Source organism: Podarcis erhardii, assembly GCF_964252035.2.
Source record: "Podarcis erhardii genome assembly, chromosome: 13".
NCBI lineage: Eukaryota > Metazoa > Chordata > Lepidosauria > Squamata > Lacertidae > Podarcis > Podarcis erhardii.
In genome coordinates, this window is record NC_138502.1 from 46427965 (window position 1) to 46448692 (window position 20728).

General features: G+C 50.3%; 1 protein-coding gene across 3 annotated transcripts in view; it reads left to right on the forward strand.

The window, feature by feature from the left end:
• LOC309327186 (transmembrane protease serine 11A-like) overlaps positions 1–20728 on the forward strand; it is a 73917-nt gene that overhangs the window by 12319 nt on the left and 40870 nt on the right. For 2 of the 3 annotated variants that reach the window (XM_081836343.1, XM_081836344.1), the window contains exon 2: positions 18272–18491. The exons of the other annotated variant lie outside the window; for it this stretch is intronic. The gene's annotated coding sequence lies outside the window, so the exon portion shown is untranslated. The remainder of the gene's footprint in view (positions 1–18271; positions 18492–20728) is intronic. 3 annotated transcript variants of the gene reach the window in all.

The following is a 20728-nucleotide window of genomic DNA, read 5'->3' on the forward strand; positions in this document are numbered from 1 at the left end:
GCTTAGCGGATAAGCAGATAAGCGGCTTAGCGGCTTAGAAAAAGGGGGGGGAGGAAAAAACCCCCGCAGGAACTCGCAAGACATTTTCGTCTTGCGAAGCAAGCCCATAGGAAATTCGTTTTGCGAAGCACCTCCAAAACGGAAAACCCTTTCGTCTAGCGGGTTTTCCATCTTGCGGGGCACCACTGTAATAATAATAACATTTTATTTATATCCCGCCCTCCCCAGCCGAAGCCGGGCTCTGAGCGGCTAACAACAGCATTCTAAAATCAATTCATTATAAAATCAGTTCCCCTTTAGATGATGATGATTATTTATACTCTGCCCATCTGGCCAGGCCTCTCCAGCCACTCTGGGCGGCTCCCAACAGGATATTAAAAACACCATAAAACATCAAACATTAAAAACGTCCCTAAACAGGGCTGCCTTCAGATGTCTTCTAAAAGTCAGGTAGTTGTTTATTTCCTTGGCAGCTGACGGAAGGGCGTTCCACAGGGCAGGCGCCACTACCAAGAAGGCCCTCTGCCTGGTTCCCTGAACCTCCCTTCTCACAGGGAGAGAACTGCCAGAAGGCCCTCAGCGCTTGATCTCAGTGTCCGGGCTGAATGATGAGGATGGAGACGCTCCTTCAGGTATACTGGACCGAGGCCGTTTAGGGCTTTAAAGGTCAGCACCAACACTTTGAATTTTGCTCGGAAACGTACTGGGAGCCAATGCAGATCTCTCAGGACCAGTGTTATGTGGTCCCGGTGGCCACCCAATCACCAGTCTAGCTGCCTCATTCTGGATTAGTTGTAGTTTCCAGGTCACCTTCAAAGGTAGCCCCATGTAGAGAGCATTGCAGTACAGTGGTGCCCCGCAAGACGAATGCCTCGCAGACGAAAAACACGCTGGACGAAAGGGTTTTCCGTTTTTCGAGGTGCTTCGCAAGACGAATTTCCCTATGGGTTTGCTTTCTTTTTTGTAAAACTGTTAATACCCGGGGAATCCGCGCTCCGCAAGACGAAAAAATCGCAAAACGAAGCGACTCGCGGAACGAATTATTTTCGTCTTGCGAGGCACCACTGTAGTCCAAGCGGGAGATAACCAGAGTATGCACCACTCTGGCGAGACTATCCGCGGGCAGGTAGGGTCTCAGCCTGCGTACCAGATGGAGCTGGTAGACAGCTGTCCTGGACACAGACTTGACCTGCGCCTCCATGGTCAGCTGTGAGTCCAGAATGACTCCCAGGCTGCGCACCTGGTCCTACATAAGAATTGTAGCAAGTCTATTGCCCATCTCTATGTGCTATCTTTCTTTACTGCCCCTGCTACCGAGCCTTAAGGAAACAATGGCCTGGCTGACACACAGAAATGTAGCAAGTGAAGCCTTTTCTCACCATGGGCTTCACTTTCATGTCAAGAAGCATTCAACTGCTTCATGTTAAAGGCAGAGAGACAATAAAACTAAAAAAGGGGGCAACCCTACTAATCTCTCCACACTCAACTTTTGCCCCGCTCTTTCAAGATACAGTTCCGTTCTTTAAAAGCTCAGCATTTATTTATTTTATTTGCCCTGATCTATCTCTGTGAAAGCTCGCTCTTTATCACTCAGTCATAGCAAATGCTAGCTTGGGTTTTCCACAGATTTCTGTTTGCTCTGGTCATGCTTTAGAGAGCGTGTTTTTCTAGGGAAATCTCCGGAGCAAAAGAAAAGGGGAGGCGCCCTTGACATGGAGTTTTAAAGCTTGCACTCGAGCCTGGAAAGAGCAGGTGAAAGGTAAGTGCGTGTGATGGCCTGGGATTCCGATTCAGAGGATGAACCAGAGGAATCCCAGCCTGCACAGGAGTCCCCGCCTCCAGGGCCGGCTGAACTGGGGCAAGGCCTAGATGCTGAAGAGCCTGCACCTGTGACAGAGCATCAGGAGCTGGCCCCAGGTGAAGCCCTTCTGGCCCCAGAGGGGCTTGACGACTCAGTGGCCACAGGTGAGCCTCCTCCAGGGCCCAGTAACCCTTCGGCCTCTCCTGATCTGCAGAGGCTTAGGGCAGAGAGGCGAAGGGAACTGGTTGCCCCCAGGAGGAGTGCTCGCCTTAAGGCCAGAGGAGGCGGGGCTCCTGGGGGCCGGGACCGCCCCCGGCCTTAGAAGAGGATAAAAGCCCAGTCAGCCTGGCCCCAGGTTGCGGGAGCAACGTCGTTGTTGGCTTTGGACCTTCCTGTGTTCCTGATCCCTGCTTGGCCTCCTGTTCCTGACTATCCGGTGTTCCAGTTCCCAGCTCGGCCTCCTGTTCCAGCGTACCTGTTCCCCGCCCGGCTCCCCGTCTTGGACCTCGCCCCTCTTCGTGTGGACTCTGCTTACACCCACGGTACCTTCCCCCGGGACCAGCACAGTTTGCTCCCGCCACACCCGCACTCCCCCTTCGTTGGGGTGCGTTCGGGAAGAGCCAGAGGCCATGGCTAACCAGGCGGCTGCGCTGGTGGCAATGGCCCAGGAAAACCAGGCCTTGACCCACACCGTTCAGCAGCTAAGCGATGTGGTCGCGGCGCTTCAGCAGCGGTTGGAAGCCTTTCCAGATCCTGGGGCCGACGCCCTAGCTCCAGGCAAGTACCCAGTGGCCTTGCCAGAGAAATTTGATGGGACCCAGGCCAGTTTTCCCATGTTCCTCGCCCAGGCCAAGTTGTACATTCAGGGGCGAGCCCGGAACTTCCCTGACGACCGCACCAAGGTGCATTTTTTAATCAGTTTGTTAAAGGACCAGGCGGCCAAGTGGGCTTTGCCACTGCTCCGGCAAGACTCTCCTTTGCTAACGGACTATGTGGGGTTTTGTAACCACTTAGAGACTGCGTTTGGTAACCCACTGAAGGAGAGCCAAGCCAATCGGGCGATTCGTCGGTTGAGACAGGACAAGTCCACAGCCGCCGCCTACGCCACAGAATTTCGGCTGTTGGCACAAGACTTGTCTTGGAATGACTCTGCACTACGGGACCAGTATCTTGAGGGACTGTCGGACGAGATACTGGACCAGTTGGCCATGATGGATCGTCCCACCACACTGGATACCCTCATTCAGCGGAGCCTGCAGATAGACGATCGGTTGGAGGACCGTCGCCAGACCCGGGACCGCCAGCACTCCCGACTCCTGGCGCCAGTCCTTCCCAGCAGGTCCACGCCCACAGCCGAGTTGCCAGTCGAGCCAACGCCGCTTGGGGCTGCGCGACCTCGGCTCTCCCCCTCGGAGAAGTCGCGGCGTCGGGAGGGGAACCTGTGCCTTTACTGCGGTGGGGGTGGACATTACGCCCGTTCCTGTCCCGAGAAGCTACCAGTCGCAGGGAAACCGCCAACCTCGGTAGCCGAAGGCCCTAGCAACGTGGGGTCCCAAACCATGCAAGAAGGGCCCTCACCAGTAGAATTGCGACATCTCATGGTACCGGTGCGTCTCTACCCTCCAGGTGGGCCCTGGATTCTTACCCACGCTTTGGTAGATTCGGGGGCAACCCGCTCCTATATGGACGCTGCCTTTGCCGCTCATCATCAGGTGCCACTTCAGAACAAGCCAGAACCGGTACAGGTGGAGGCAATTGACGGACGGCTCCTGCGTTCGGGTGCCGTCACTCGGGAGACCCAGCCCTTGGTCCTGTGTCTCCAGCAGCACCGGGAGGTGCGAACCTTGGACATTGCCTCCATGCCCCGGTTCCCCCTGGTGCTCGGAATGGACTGGCTAGAGGCTCACAACGTTCAGATTGACTGGGTCAAACGGACCGTACACTTCCCAGATCCATGTTCCCATGCTCAGTCGCAGATGCTAGCGGCCGCACCCACGGAGGAGGCAGCACCCACGCTCCCAGCCGTGTACCGGGACTACCAAGACGTGTTCGAGGAACGGGGGGCAGACCAGCTGCCGCCGCATCGGTCTTTTGACTGCGGCATAGACCTCCAGCCCGGAGCGCCCCTACCGGTGAGTCGCTTATACTCTCTAACAGAGCCAGAGCGCGAGGCTTTGCAGGACTTCTTGCGCAAGAACCTGGAGCGTGGGTTCATTAGGCCTTCCACCTCGCCTACTGCGGCACCAGTGCTCTTTGTTAAGAAGAAATGTGGGGAACTCCGTCCTTGCCATGATTACCGAGCCCTGAACAAAATCACCATCCCAGACCGGTACCCCTTGCCCCTTATTTCGGAGTTGCTGGAGCGGGTGCAAGGGGCACAGGTGTTCACCAAGCTGGACCTCCGGGGGGCCTACAACTTGATTCGGATCCGAGCCGGGGATGAGTGGAAGACAGCGTTTGGGACCCGGTACGGGCAGTTCGAATACTTGGTTATGCCTTTTGGGTTATGCAACGCGCCTGCTGTGTTCCAACGCTACATCAACCACGTGTTCCAGGATTTGTTAGACAAGTACGTGGTGGTGTACTTGGATGACATACTGGTTTACTCCCGTGACCCGGCTCGCCATGAGGGACATGTCCGGACCGTGCTGCAGCGCTTGCGTGAGCACCGTTTGTACGCAAAGCTCAGCAAGTGCGAGTTCCATCAGCGGACTGTGGACTTCCTTGGTCACCGGCTCTCTCCAGATGGGGTGCAGATGGACCCTGGGAAGGTGGCAGCGGTTCGAGAATGGGCGGCACCCCGGAACCGCAAGGACCTACAGCGTTTCCTGGGGTTCGCCAACTACTACCGGACCTTCATCGCAGATTATGCTCATCGCACCATCCCGTTGACCCGGCTACTGCGCCCAAAGACGCCGTTTTCCTGGGACGAGGAGGCAGAGGAGGCGTTCCAGGGGTTGAAGGCCTGTTTCCAGAGGGCGCCGATCTTACAACATCCTGACCCCTCTCGACCCTTTGTGGTGGAGACCGACGCCTCCAGTACGGCTCTCGGTGCCGTCTTGTCTCAACAGAATGGACCTGAAGCGCCACTCTTGCCCTGTGCCTTCTATTCCCGCCAGCTCCTACCAGCGGAGCGTAACTATACTGTGTGGGAGCGGGAACTACTGGCCATCAAGGTGGCCTTTGAGGTCTGGCGCCACCATCTTGAGGGGGCACGACATCCGGTGGAGGTGAGAACCGACCACCGGAATCTGGAGTACCTCCAGACCACCCGCAAGCTGAACCAAAGACAGATCCGGTGGGCGTTGTTCTTTTCCCGGTTCCAGTTCCGGATCCGCTATATCCCTAGCTCTCAGAACCAGAAGGCAGATGCCCTGTCCCGGAAACCTGAAGACAACGCAGACACGGTACAGCAAGCAGAACCCACCACGATCCTACCTCCAGCTACGTTCCTGGCCACCCAGGAGGCGGAACCACTGCAGGCTCGGGTGCGGGAACAGCAGCGGGTCGACGCTTGGGCCCAGGAACGACTCCGGGAGCTGGCTGAAGGGTCCAGCCCACAGTATCCGGGGCTGGTCCTGCATCAGGGCCTTCTGCTGCACCACGGCCGTCTGTACATCCCGCCAGGGCCACTGCGGCTGGAGGTTCTCCGGATGGCCCATGATGCCCCAGCAGCGGGGCACTTTGGACGGTATCGGACCACCCATCTGGTCAGTCGTGAGTTTTGGTGGCCCCGCCTGAAGGCCGACGTGGCTCGCTACGTTGCTGGTTGTGATGTCTGCCGGCGCGCCAAGGGTCCTACCGGGCGACCCCCCGGCCTACTTCAGCCATTGCCAGTTCCACCGCGCCCTTGGCACACGGTTTCGTTGGACTTTGTAGTGGACTTACCCCCGTCTCGTGGCTGTACCTGCCTTCTAGTGTTCTCCGACCATTTCACCAAGATGGTGCACTGCACCCCCTGCCCATCTGTACCCACAGCCAAGGAAACCGCTCAGCTGTACCTTCAGCATGTCTTCCGCCTGCATGGCCTACCAGAGCGCGTGGTGTCCGACCGGGGCGTTCAGTTCACATCCCGGTTCTGGCGAGCATTACACCAGACCCTCGGGACAGAGGTCTGCCTCTCGTCAGCCTACCACCCACAGACCGATGGCCAGACGGAACGGGCGAACGCGGTGCTGGAGCAGTACCTCCGGTGTTACTGCAGCTACCAGCAGGATGACTGGGTCGACCACCTGGCATTGGCGGAGTTCGCCTACAACAACGCGGTGAATGCATCCACCCAGCAGACCCCGTTCCAGGCCAGTTACGGTTATCATCCACGGCTGTTTCCAGATGTGCTGCCGGCATCCGCGGTCCCGGCGGTGACGGAGTGGCTTCAAGAGCTCCAGTCCCAGCAACAGCTTTTGGTGGAGCAACTGCACCAGGCCAAGGAAGCGTACAAAGCCCAGGCCGACCGCCACCGCCAGGTGGGGCCGGAACTTCGCGTCGGTGACCTGGTTTGGCTCTCCACTCGCCACCTCCACCCCTCTCGACCTTCGCGGAAGTTGGACGCCCGCTTCACCGGCCCGTTCCCTATCGTGGACCAAGTCTCTCCTGTAGCATTCCGTCTCCGGTTACCCGCAACCCTGAAGGTTCACCCGGTCTTCCACAGGTCCCTGCTGAGTCCGGTGGCCCCACCCGACGAGTTCCACCCGAACCGTCCCCGTCCGCAGCCAGTGTTGGTTCAAGGAGAGCCTGAGTATGAGGTGGAACGCATCCTGGACTCCCGATACCGCAGGGGAAAGCTGCAGTATCTCATTGACTGGAAGGGGTATGGACCGGAGGACCGTTCCTGGGAACCAGCGGCCAACGTCCACGCACCTGCCTGCCTCCGAGAGTTCCATGCGACGTACCCCGGCAAGCCGGGTCCGGACCCTCGGTTGAGGGGGGGGCCTGGGAGGGGGGATGGTGTGATGGCCTGGGATTCCGATTCAGAGGATGAACCAGAGGAATCCCAGCCTGCACAGGAGTCCCCGCCTCCAGGGCCGGCTGAACTGGGGCAAGGCCTAGATGCTGAAGAGCCTGCACCTGTGACAGAGCATCAGGAGCTGGCCCCAGGTGAAGCCCTTCTGGCCCCAGAGGGGCTTGACGACTCAGTGGCCACAGGTGAGCCTCCTCCAGGGCCCAGTAACCCTTCGGCCTCTCCTGATCTGCAGAGGCTTAGGGCAGAGAGGCGAAGGGAACTGGTTGCCCCCAGGAGGAGTGCTCGCCTTAAGGCCAGAGGAGGCGGGGCTCCTGGGGGCCGGGACCGCCCCCGGCCTTAGAAGAGGATAAAAGCCCAGTCAGCCTGGCCCCAGGTTGCGGGAGCAACGTCGTTGTTGGCTTTGGACCTTCCTGTGTTCCTGATCCCTGCTTGGCCTCCTGTTCCTGACTATCCGGTGTTCCAGTTCCCAGCTCGGCCTCCTGTTCCAGCGTACCTGTTCCCCGCCCGGCTCCCCGTCTTGGACCTCGCCCCTCTTCGTGTGGACTCTGCTTACACCCACGGTACCTTCCCCCGGGACCAGCACAGTGCGGATAAGCCAGTGTGGTGTAGTGGTTAAGAGCGGGAGACTCGTAATATGGGGAACCGGGTTCGCTTCCCCGCTCCTCCACATGCAGCTGCTGGGTAACCTTGGGCCAGTCACACTTCTCTGAAGTCTCTCAGCCCCACTCACCTCACAGAGTGTTGTGGGGGAGGAAGGGAAAGGAGAATGTTAGCCGCTTTGAGACTCCTTCGGGTAGTGATAAAGTGGGATATCAAATCCAAACTCTTTCCCCTCTTCCTCCTCCTCCTCTTCGTCTCTCTAGCAAACATGCCCAGATCAAAACCTGTCCTGCTCCTTTAAATGCTCCAAAAGCAGTTGGAGGGTGTGTGCCCTGTGCGTCTGAACATTTTGAAGGCATGGGTAGGGATGGGGCGTAGGAAGGGGGGGTGCGATGGGTGCGGGTCACCCTGAGTGTCATAACTGAGGGGGTGACAAAATGGCAAAAATATGTGTTTTTATCATAAATAAATAAAAATTGGCCTCTCACCACATTTTATTCATATATATAACTCCTGCACCCACCACAGACCCTTCCTACACCACTGGTAGCTAGGTGAGGCGGGGGGCACCGCAGCGTGCCTGAGCCCCACGTCTCTCCTGAGGGGGGTGCAGCAGCGGACTGTCTGCGAGCTCCGCGGTGCTTTTTTGAGCAGCGTGGGGCTTGCGTCTGCCCACTACCTCAGCTGCTTTACAGCTGAGGGGGAAGCTGAGGAGAGGCTCCACGCAGCACACCCAGTCTTGGCTCGCCCAGCCCCTGGCTGCAGGGCACGCACGCTGCCCCGGGCACCCAAGTGAGTAGCTATGCCACTGGGATGGGGTGAGTCTTTAGTGCAAGAATGCTCAGCTACTGCAGAACCCCTGCTCAAATCCCTCCATGTAGAAATCTGGGGGGGGGCATCTCAAGCAGACCTCCTCCTGCCATGTTTCTGCTTATACCAAGAAAAAAGCACACCAAGAACTCAGGCCATTGTATATTTCAATAGTGGGAGTGGTCCCTACTCGCAAATCAGTAGTCAATAGTAACAAAAACTAATCCATTCAAAAGTATGTATTCTGACAAGGATTAAAAACTCAAATAGGGATTACAAACTCTAACAGAGATTACAAATTCAAACTCGTAAAGATATGCAGTGGCGTAGCGTGGGTTGTCAGCACCCGGGGCAAGGCAAGTAATTTGCGCCCCCTAACCCGTGGATTTGCACCCCCTAACCGTACCCCTAACCCCCAGATGTTGGGCCTGGTGCGGCCGGCCCCCCCTGCACCCCCCACGCTACGCCACTGAAGATATGTATAACACAATAATTCGTTACATTGTGTTATACATATCTTTATGAGTCTGAATGGATTAGTTTTTGTTACTACTGACTATTGATTTGCGAGTAGGGACCACTCCCACCATTGAAACTTACACTGGTCTGTGTTCTTGGTGTGCTTTTTTCTTGGTATATTTAATAACAAGAACTCCAACTTGTTTAAGGTTTCTGCTTCTGCCTCAGCTGCCCCTTCTGAGGTCTCCAAGGAATGAGGTAGCAGACCATGGAGGCCTCCCATGATAGTAGGAGAGACCAGGGCAGGCATCTGCTTCAACAAGATGTTTCAACATCATTTCGTGGTACAGGAGAGGTCCAGCCAACTCTCTCCTATCACTGTTGGAGACCTCGGACATCTGCTCTGTCTACCTTCTCCAAGCAAAGCCTTTTTATCCTGGGGTGGGGGAAGAGGCAAAGTAGCCGGTGGAGAAGGTTTCAAGCCTGAGCAATGCAGCTGATTTGGGGGTGGGTGGGTGGGTGAGCACAAGGTTGCCTGTGCATCCCTTTGGCGGAGGCAGGATCTCCGGGTTGTAACAAGGCAATTTCAAACCTTCTGTTTCTTCCATTCTGAAATGCCCATGTTTGCATTTCAGAGAGTACCTGGAAAACAGTGCAAAAGTCAAAGAGCATCGGGGACAGCTGAGACAAGCAGGTTCAGGGTAGCAAAGTAGGAGTTTACTTCAGTGTATGGGTAAAAGAACAATGGGAATTAAGTTGCATCACTCTTAAGGCCGAGTGTGCAATTGGTCAAAAAGGATCCAATCATCTGTATTGTTTTTAACACTCGATTGAGAGCTGCCCAGAGTGGCTGGGGAATCTCAGCTAGATGGGTGGGGTATAAATAATAAATTATTATTATTATTATTATTATTATTATTATTATTATTATTATTATTAGACCCCTCAAATTTTGGTCAAGTATTGTTCATGCTTTAACACCATGAGAACAACACATAAGATACAGATTTGATACGCGTGCTAATTCCAAGCACACAAAAAACACAAATTAGCTGATGTTATGAAATAATTAAATTGGGTTTAAAAAGCAGCAATGAATTATTTATTTTGCAATCTTTCCATTCTTCCCTTCCCCTGTGAAGCATACAGAGTTTCCTGCCTCCATGTTCTTCTCCTGACTTAAACTGGGTGACTGACCCAGTGTGGACTTCATGGCTGCGTAAGGTTTTGAACCTGGGTCTTCCTAATAATAATAATAATAATAATAATTAATAATAATTTATTTATACCCCACCCATCTGGCTGGGCTTCCCCAGCCACTCTGGGCGGCTTAAAAAAAATAAATTAAAATACTGTAATATGTCTTCTAAAAGTCTGGTAGTTGTTGTTCTCTTTGACATCTGTTGGGAGGGTGTTCCACAGGGAGGGCACCACTACCGAGAAGGCCCTCTGCCTGGTTCCCTGTAACTTGGCTTCTCGCAGTGAGGGAACTGACAGAAGGCCCTCGGCGCTGGACCTCAGTGTCCGGGCAGAACGATGGGGGTGGAGACGCTCCTTCAGGTCTACTGGACTGAGGCCGTTTAGGGCTTTAAATGTCAGCACCAACACTTTGAATTGTGCTCGGAAATGCACTGGGAGCCAATATAGGTTATATGTCCTGCTGTCCCTACCTGCTAGGCAGGTAGGCCTTTGCCACTGGAACCTGCATGTTTTTATTCTGGTCACAGCAGAAAAAGCTCTGCTTTGCTACTAGATTTGCTCCCTGAGTGCTGAAGGATGAGAATGTAAGCGGCCCTTGCTTCTCCTCTTGCTCTTGTAATTAAATAAATCTGCTGCCCGCTCTTGTAATTTAAATAAATCTGCTGGCAGCTTCATGGGATGGCTGGCAGTATTTGACTGGTCAACTAGGGCAAGGATTCAAACAGAGCAGGTCTTCTGAGATCATACTTCCAGAGCTCAGCCTTTCCAAACTTCAGCATGATGCATTTCAGTATTTTGCCTCCCGTTTCATGCCCAGAAAAGGCATCCGCTGCAACCTATGTAAATTGCGCCAACCAAGTTTGCGTAATTTATTTTCACCTTTCTCTATTTTGCATAACTTAGTATTTGATTTTGAGGGGGGGTGTTAAGTTGTGGGTGAACATATTAGGCAACACAGCGATTCTTCAGACAGCTTTTGTTTATTCACAGGCCAGAACTGAACTGAAGGGTTCAGCCAACCTGCTTATATAGAGCTCAACTACAAAGCAACAGTAATCACTTTCTGTAACTATCCAATCACTGAACGTCACTTTCAATCCCTTATTTGCATATGTGGACCTGAGTGAAAACTATCTCCAGTATCCCCCTGCTGGCCCAGGGTGAGAACTTCAGTACATAATGGGGGGGGAGGGCGGGAAGTTATGCAGTACACCCAAACTGAACCCCAGGAGATCTTTTTCAGCAATGCTCTCTGGCTTTGCGATATGAAATGCACAGATGCATTTAAAGGATGTTCCCCCCTCCCTTTAACCGCAGTAGCCATGAGCTGGATTGGGACCATGGCATGCAGGGAGGGGGCTTAACTCTTTCCTCTCCTGCTGATAATTGCTCCCCACCCTCCAGAGGGGAAGCATCTATTTGCACCAACGGAAACTCTCAAGAGAAGGACACTAGTCCAGAGTTTATATGCTGGCATTAGTGTGCTATGACTAAGGATGCCTCATCCTGTCAACTAAATAATAACCAAGTAGGCAACAGGAGAAGTTCCTTTGAGTTGGGAGTTCCATGGCAGGGTTGTCGTTGCTGAACAACTGAAGGCTGCCGATGTTAGAAGAGATCAGCGGCTGGCAACTTTAATTTTTAGGCATTATAATGACATGGGCATTATAATGACATAGGGACATGGGTGGCGCTGTGGGTGAAACCACAGAGCCTAGGACTTGTCAATCAGAAGGTCGGCGGTTCGAATCCCCACAAAGGGGTTGAGCTCCCGTTGCTCGGTCCCTGCTCCTGCCAACCTAGCAGTCTGAATGCACGTTAAAGTGCAAGTAGATAAATAGGTACCACTCTGGCGGGAAGGTAAACGGCGTTTCTGTGTGCTGCTCTGGTTCACCAGAAGCGGCTTAGTCATGCTGGCCACATGACCCGGAAGCTGTACGCCGGCTCGCTCGGCCAATAAAGCGAGATGAGCACCGTAACCCCAGAGTCGGTCACTACTGGACCTAATGGTCAGGGGTCCCTTTACCTTTACCTTTAGGTAACAGAAGAAGTTCCTTTGAGTTGGGAGTTCTATGGCCGTGTTGTTGTTGCTGAACAACTGAAGGCTGCTGTAAGAAGTTAGAAGAGATCGGCGGTTGGCAACTTTAATTTTTAGGCATTATAATGAGAGGCTGGGACATGGCTCAAACAGTGATTTCGTTGTGACAAGACTTGGGAAACTAGAACAGTCTTGGCCAAACAGAGTATGAGAATAGTACTTCAGAAGCAGCACCAGAGGGGGTATGTTTACTTGCAAGTTTGCAGGGGAACAAAGAGGAAGTTCAATTCCATGTATATATCCTTAGAAACTAGCAATAAAGACATCTTGTTGCTTTTTATAAGCAATGACGTGAGCCCAACCTGAAGAAGGAAGAGTTATGGACTTTTTAAAGCTCCTATTGGCACACATCATATAAACTTTAAATAGAACATAATCTCAACATTTGATAACTTCCCTGCTGAGTGATTTAAGACCTTTACTGGTGTCATTCATGAGCGTATTAAATGTATGCTTAATGTACTCCGAATTGCATGATGCATGGAATGATGCCATAATTTTCATTTATAAAAATGGGGAGCATCCAAGGTTGTTGACGGACAGGTTAAACAGGTCCATTATTAGTTCATTTGGAATCTGCTAGTGGCTGCGAAAAAAAGAAATCTGATTACAAAGAAATGGCATGGACCTGCTTTTCCTATGTTAGAATAAGGGGTGGTTAAGATTTGGAAATGTTGATATTAACAATGTTGATTTAAGCCAGGGGTGGTGAACCTGTCTCTCCACCCCCCAAGATGTTGCTAGACTCTACCTTCCATCATCCCTGACAATTGGCCTTGTTGGCTGGAGGTAATAGGCCTTGTAGACCAGAAGACCTTGAAGATACCAGCTTCATGAAAGTTGCAAAAGGGAACTGAAGCCAAGTCTTCTTTAGAGCTCTTGGCTATGTGTGTAGGGCTTTGATAGCCTCTGGTCCATTGTCGCAATGCTTCAGCAAATGGTTGATGGACAAGTTTGCTAAGAGGATCATTTTTACCATGAAGGTAAAGGGTAAAGGGACCCCTGACCATTAGGTCCAGTCATGGCCGACTCTGGGGTTGCGGCCCATCAGCTGGTTACTATTCAGGATTACAGTGGTACCTTGGTTTGCATACATCTTGGTTTGCATACGTTTTGAATTACAAACACATCAAACCCGGAAGTGCGTGTCCCGTTTGCAACCTTTTTTTCGATTAAAAGGTAAAGGTAAAGGACCCCTGACAGTTAAGTCCAGTTGCAAACGACACTGGGGTTGCTGCACTCATCTCGCTTTAGTGGCCGAGGGAGCCAGCATACAGCTTCCGGGTCATGTGGCCAGCATGACTGAGCCGCTTCTGGCAAAACCAGAGCAGCGCACGGAAACGCCGTTTACCTTCCCGCCGGTATGGTACCTATTTATCTACTTGCACTTTGGCGTTCTTTCGAACTGCTAGGTTGGCAGGAGCAGGAACCATCGCGGGGATTCAAACCACCGACCTTCTGATTGGCAAGTCCTAGGCTCTGTGGTTTAACCCACAGCACCACCCGCTTCCCTTTTAACACAAAGTGTACTGCAAATATTATCTGCTATCTGTTTTTCTGGGATGGCTGTCTTCTGTTTTTGTGTGAATATAACCTGTCTTCTGAATTATGGGCAAATATTATTTTTGGTAAGGCTTTTAAGGATGGCATTTGCGTGGCCAGGCAGAGACCCCTGACCCCAGGCGACCCCCAGGAGGAATGATGACTCATGACAACGTGTTATGGGATTAAAATTGGCCACAACTTCAACCAGCAACCATCAATGACCGTAGCAGCATCCCCATACCTGTAAAGAAGAGGTTAACCTGCAAAAGGAAGGCATAGACTGAGGGAGGGCAGAGTGGGAGAAGCTTTGGAGCCGACTGAGGACTCCTAGGTAAGTTCCACCCTCTATTGTGTGTGCAGGGCGGCCCTAACCCTACCTGGGCAACTCCCCTGGCTACACCTCCCCAGCTGGGATTGGTTGACTATCCGAGGTTAGGCGGGAACCTCCAGGTATTCAGCTTGCGGAGGCAAAGCCAGTCTGACTTGCCGGAGATTGTGTAGGGCCTGGGGGCTGCGTGTGACCACGCAAAAAGCACACACCCCCATTTGAAGTGGGGAGTGGTCATTAATAGAGAGACTGGGCAATATCTGTACGTTTGGGGCTTGCCTGACATGGGAATAATAATAGAATTAAGAATTTGACCATGAAATAGTCCAATAAGGGGCTAAGACAACATCCTGGGAAAAGCTTTTTAAAATGTGGTTGGAAAACTCTCAGGCTGAATTGCTTCCCCAGATTCAAGATCTGGAGAATGGTATCTTTCGCTATAGATATTATTAGCCTATTTAAACATTTTCTGTGTTGGTCCGGCGTTCCTTCCTTCCTTTCTAAACAAACCACTTTGGAGCTAAGACAGATATGCCATAATTTCCCTAGAGCCTTTTAAATGTATTGTTTGAAGTTCTTTATATCAGTGCAACTACATATAAATCTGGGATCTCAAATAGGGAGATAATTTTCTGCTTTGACTTAGGTCACATAAGTTAAATTAATACTTTGGTCCAAATTGTGAGAAACTATTATGTGAAAGGCAATCTGTTCACATAATAAGAAGCAAAGAAGTTTGCAAGTTAAGGTTGGGCTTCCGTATTTTTTGCCATCTTAGAAAAATAATAATAATTAAAATGTTCCACTCCCAGGCCATGTCTCAGTAAAGCCCTTTTAGCCTGTCTGGGACAACTGTAACATTACCTCAGGGAAAGAGTGGCCTAGTAGCCAAGATTGAATGAACAAAATGGTAAAAAAAAAAGTAAAATCAGGAGTGCCAGAGCTGGACTCAGCATGCAGTAATCTAAAGGAGGGAGAATCAAGAGAAGTTATTCAGGTACAGAAGGAAGGCAAAGAAGAAATTGCGGAATTTAGGGTTGCCATACAGTGGTGCCTCGCAAGACGAAAAGAATCCGTTCCACGAGTCTCTTCGTCTTGCGTTTTTTTCGTCTTGCGAAGCAAGCCCATTAGCGGATTAGCGGATTAGCGCTGTTAGCGGCTTAGCGGATCAGCTGATAAGTGGCTTAGTGGATCAGCTGATAAGCGGCTTGGCGGATCAGCTGTTAAGCGGCTTAGCGGCTTAGAAAAGGGGGGGGGGAGGAAAAAAACCCCGCAGGAACTCGCAAGACATTTTCGTCTTGCGAAGCAAGTCCATAGGAAATTCGTTTTGCGAAGCCCCTCCAAAACGGAAAACCCTTTCGTCTAGCGGGTTTTCCGTCTTGCGAGGCAAATACCACTGTATTTCAAAAACCAGGACACCCCGAAAGTTGTTTTTGGAAATTTCCACCAGACGTCAATTCCGCAAATATATGGCATCCCTAGCCCAGAATTGTGTGGTTAGGCACTGAAGGGGGGGAAAGGCCACTGAGGGAACAGGATACTCGACAAAATGGGCCTTCTTAGGTCAATCTAGAATGGCATAATCATGTGAAAGTGCTACAGGGCACTTGTACCACCATTTAAATTTCTTTATGTCACTGCTGTTTGTGTGGCGAGTTCCCGCCCCCCACCAGTAGGAATAATGACACGTGACACAATTATTTTAGCTTAATGGGCTAAAAATGGCCACAACTTTATTGGTCACAGGTAAAGAGTGGTATTGGCTTAGGCATTGGTCCTATCCAACTATCCGGCTTCAACCTGTTTGCTTGAAGACCGGGAAGGGTTAAAACCAGCAGGGGGAGCCCTGCTGATGCACATCAACTAGGGACTCCCCCAGGGACACCGCTTGGGGGCACGCTTTAGGCCCTGACCTCCATAGGCTTCGGGCGGGGCCACGCCCCCCGGAATCCTTTACCAGACTACCCTTCAGTAAACCGGGGGAGGTGATGGTGCTCCTCCCCCCATTCATCTACATAACAATACCCTGACCAATGCCTAACCACCCAAACCAAAGAAGTTGTGACGATTTGCTACGAGGTAGGCAAAAAACCGGTGTCAATTTGCCAAGTGGAAAAAAAATCCTACCAGGCCCCTTAACGGTGACCAACCGAGGTCCATAGCAAGGTCAGAAGGGGAACCTTGAAGGGCGGGTGGGTGGGAAACCTAAGAAGCTGAGCGGCCAAAGAGGGAGATCTCAGGCCACACTTGCCTTAAGTGAGGCAAGCCACACCCCCTGAGCCAGCTGATGACGCGGCCCGAGGATTCCCCTGGTCTGGAAGCGTGAAGCCCGCAACACCACCTCCTCCCGAGGTCGGAAGTGGCTTTAAGGCATAGAGATCCATTGATGAGCTTCACCACAGAATCCAGTCATTTTTTGTGCTAGGCTGCAAAGTCTTCCGAGTTCATACATGTGGTCTGACCACAACAGGAACCTCATCTGTAATCCTAATGCATAGCTATTACTCTGATTTCTATTGTCAAGCATAATCCCTTCCCAAAGGGCTTGGTAGCATTAATCATAATTCCCCTGCGGGCATTTGTCAAGTCTCCCAGTTCTTTTCCTTCTCTGAATCTTGCTTAATCATTGCCTTAAAATATCATGTTGTAATGAGTTCCACAGATTAATTACACTCTAGGTTCCTTTTGAGAACTCATTCTGTATTGAGGCGCCAGTGCCGAACACAGCTGTCGCTGTCTTCTGTGAATATCGTTTTGCACAATTAAGTAAGAAGGGTTCAATTTTAGAAATGGTTTAGAAAGCAATCTCAGGAGAATCCTTAGAAACACATAGGATTGTGCACACTTTCTCTGCATTCTAACGTGCAGAAATTAAGTAAAGGGAAGGTTTTTTTCATCACTTTATCTCCACGATAGGAAAACGTCCGCTGCTAAATTTCTGTATAGAAGGCAACTGGAAGGGACAAATAGGTTCTTCTTGTAACCTGGGAATGAATGTTACACCTACATCTTGTTACAACACGCCACAGCCTGTCATCTTCCTGCCCTATCATGCTGTAATGTCTGCATTTACTGCACCAGTGTCAACAGGCAAATCACTTCAAAGTATTTCTGCATTTGTGGCTGCATCATGCATTATTCGATTGCTTTAGCAGAGGACTTTTGGCTTTTTGAATATTATCATTCATGGACTGCTTAGAAATATCATGCAAATGGGTCATTTATAAATAAAATTCATCCCATTGGCTGATACTTCAGAAGATATGTAACCCACCCGGGCCACTAAACTGGAGCACATATTGCGTGTTACCTGCATTTTTCCATTTCGGAAGCTTTGAACATTTGCATTGCGGTTCTAGGCTTTTGTGGTCAATGCTGCCCATCAGCTGGTTACTATTCAGGATTACAGTGGTACCTTGGTTTGCATACATCTTGGTTTGCATAGGTTTTGGATTACAAACACGTCAATCCCAGAAGTGCGTTTGCAACCTTATTTTCGATTAAAAGGTAAAGGTAAAGGACCCCTGACAGTTAAGTCCAGTCGTGAATGACTCTAGGGTTGCAGCGCTCATCTCACTTTACTGGCCGAGGGAGCCGGCGTACAGCTTCCGGGTTATGTGGCCACCATGACTAAGCCTCTTCTGGCGAACCAGAGCAGCGCACGGAAACGCCGTTTACCTATAGCTGTCAACTTACAGATTTGAAAATAAGGGACCAGCAGCCTCAAAAATAAGGGATCAGCAGCCAAAATAAGGGATCAACAATTACTTTGATAAAATACATATTTTGTTGCATGCAAATGGCGTTAGATACCTATTAGGTCCATAAATTACCATATAGCATTTATTCATCACAAAAAACAGCAACAATTTGTTGTTGACAAAGGACAGATGGACATAGAAAGGGCCCCATTACCTTTAGTAGCTTATTTAAGGGACATCATCAATAAGGGACAGCAGCGGGACATGACCCTGGGATAAGGGACTGTCCTGCCAAATAAGGGACGCTTGACACCTATGCGTTTACCTTCCCGCTGGAGCAGTACCTATTTATCTACTTGCACATTGGTGTGCTTTCGAACTGCTAGGTTGGCAGGAGCAGGGACCAAGCAACGGGAGCTCACCCTGTTGTGGGGATTCGAACCGCCGACATTCCGATCGGCAAGCCCTAGGCTCAGTGCTTTAGACCACAGCACCACCCGCATCCCATTTTCTTGGATTACAACCCATTTTTTTTTTTTTGGATTATGGACAAAAAAAATTTGGGAGGCCCCATTGGCGAAAGCGCGCCTTGGGCTACAACCTGTTTGGGTTTACAAACGGACTTCCAGAACGGGTTATGGTTGAAAACCAAGGTACCACTGTATTGTTGTTTACAAATGGAGGGGTGGGGTTTGTGTTGTTGGAATAGTTGCCATGTTTTGATGCTTGATCCCTCAAATGCTTCTTCCCCATCATGTCCCTCCAGATCTAGCACCTCCCTGAACCGGTCTGGTCACCGCAGACAGAGATCTTGAGCTGCAGGCTGTCTTGTCTTGGATGAAGGGAGGAGCAAGACACAGAGTGATAACTCAGCATATTGGGTCACGTCCTTTGCATCAGATATCACCAGCAACCTGGAGGTGATGTCAGGTCTAGAGGCAACTTGTTACTGAGGGCTTGCATGCTGCAGTGGTCAGTGCGATCTGGTAGGTGGTTTTTACCCAGGGGTTTTTTATAATTATTATTTTTTTACAAGCTGGAAAGTGTGCAGAGGAGGGCAACCAAGATGAACAAGGGTCTGGAAACGAAGACTTATGAGGAGCGGTTGAAGGATCTGGGTATGTTTAGCCCAGAAGAGAGGAAAATGAGATACGATATGATAGCCATCTTTAAATATCTTAAGGGCTGTCACATGGAGGAGGGGCCATGCTTGCTTTCTCTTGCTCTGGAGGGTAGGACTCAAACCAATGGCTTCAAGTTGAAAGAAAGGAGATTCTCACTAAATATTCAGAAAAACTTTCAGACGGTTAGAGCTGTTTGGCAGTGGAACAGACGCCCACGAGAGATGGTGGACACGCAATTATTGAATGTTAAAATGATGTTGGAATGAAAGGAAGTGGTTTTAGCAATAAGGCCAAAGGAATATGTAAAAATGGATTGATATTAGAGGAAAATTTGAAGTTATAATATGTGAAGACAAGAAATTAAGGGTAAACAAAGAGGGTATGGATTTGCTGAACTAATTATTAAATGGAATACAAAAAAGGGAGGTGTGAGGAAGTCATGAAAATAAGTAAATGAGTGGTAAGATAAGAGAAAGAGGGATTCATTTTTAACGGTTTTTATTTTTCTTTACTATTTTTTCTTTTTTGGTTCTGCATTTTTTGTATTCTTTCTTTCATTATTTCTGTAATCATTTTTTCTTGTTGAAAAATTTGAATAAATATTATTTTTTTAAAAAAAGAAAAAGAGAGATGGTGGACACGCATTCCTTGGAGGTTTTTCAGCAGAGGTGGGGGGCCATCTGCCATGGATGTTTTAGCTGAGATTCTTGCCTTGCAGGGGGTTGAACTAGACGACCCTCTCAAGATCCCTTCATAGCCCTCAACTGTTCCCTTTTTTTAAGGGAAATTCCCTTATTCCGAATAGGATTCCTTGCAAGAACAAGGAAAAGTTGACAGCTACGGATTCCTTCCAACTCTAAGATGCTATGATTCTAAATGTGAAGTGGTTATATGGGGAAACTGGACCATGGGACCTGGAGTTTGCATAGCCCTTCTGGAACCGTACAGGTTCCCTTAGTTGGCAAAGTCGCATTGTATGAGTCCTCTGGGAGGCAGCAAGGGGCCTTTTCTTCTAACAGTCGAGTACAGGTGGAGGAAGAAAGCAGCACCTACTAAAACCCTCTAGTGGTACCTCTGGTTACATACTTAATTCGTTCCGGAGGTCCGTCCTTAACCAGAAACTGTTCTTAACCTGAAGACCACTTTAGCTAATGGGGCCTCCCGCTGCCGCCACACGATTTATGTTCTCATCCTGAGGTAAAGTTCTTAACCTGAGGTATTACTTCCGGGTTAGCGGAGTCTGTAACCTGAAGTGTTTGTCACCCGAAGTGTTTGTAACCTGAGGTACCACTGTAATCCACACCACTGACAGAGGAACAAGAGCCCTGCTGTTCTCCTTCATATTGTGCAACTCTGCCAAGCTGGACAATGTCCTGTGGTCATATCATAGCTGGGCATCAATTGATTACATTCGGAGGAAATCCACCCCAGACTATGGCATTGACTTCTGCCACCAGCAACGAATAACTGAGTGGGGTTTGTGACTGAGGAAAGAGCAATTAGTTGGGGGTGGGTGGGGTGGAACTGCAAATTACTGACATAAATTCCACTTGCCTAACATGTGGTTGTATTTTGAGTCCCGCGATTGCTGGTCTTCCTCATAGAATCATAGAGTTGGAAGAGACCACAAGGGCCATCGAGTCCAACCCCCTGCCAAGCAGAAAACACCATCAGAGCACTCCTGACATATGGTTGTCAAGCCTCTGCTTAAAGACCTCCAAAGAAGGAGACTCTACCACACTCCTTGGTAGCAAATTCCACTGCCGAACAGCTCTTGCTGTCAGGAAGTTCTTCCTAATGTTTAGGTGGAATCTTCTTTCTTGTAGTTTGGAACCATTGCTCCGTGTCCACTTCTTGTCCGCTCCTCATCAGAATATCTCCTTCTTTTCCTAAAACTCGGTGTTTTTAGAAATGGGGACACAAATGTTCTCATGGGCAAATGTGAAATGTTGCTAAGAATAGACAGAGGCCGCCACTAAGTTCTCCTTTGAAACAAGTAGATGCTGTTGTGCAGCTCCCATTCATCTCAAAGGAGCTGACTCAGGACAACTTCCCAGTGGATTACCACCAGTTAAAGTTGAACTGCAGAGGCAGTACAG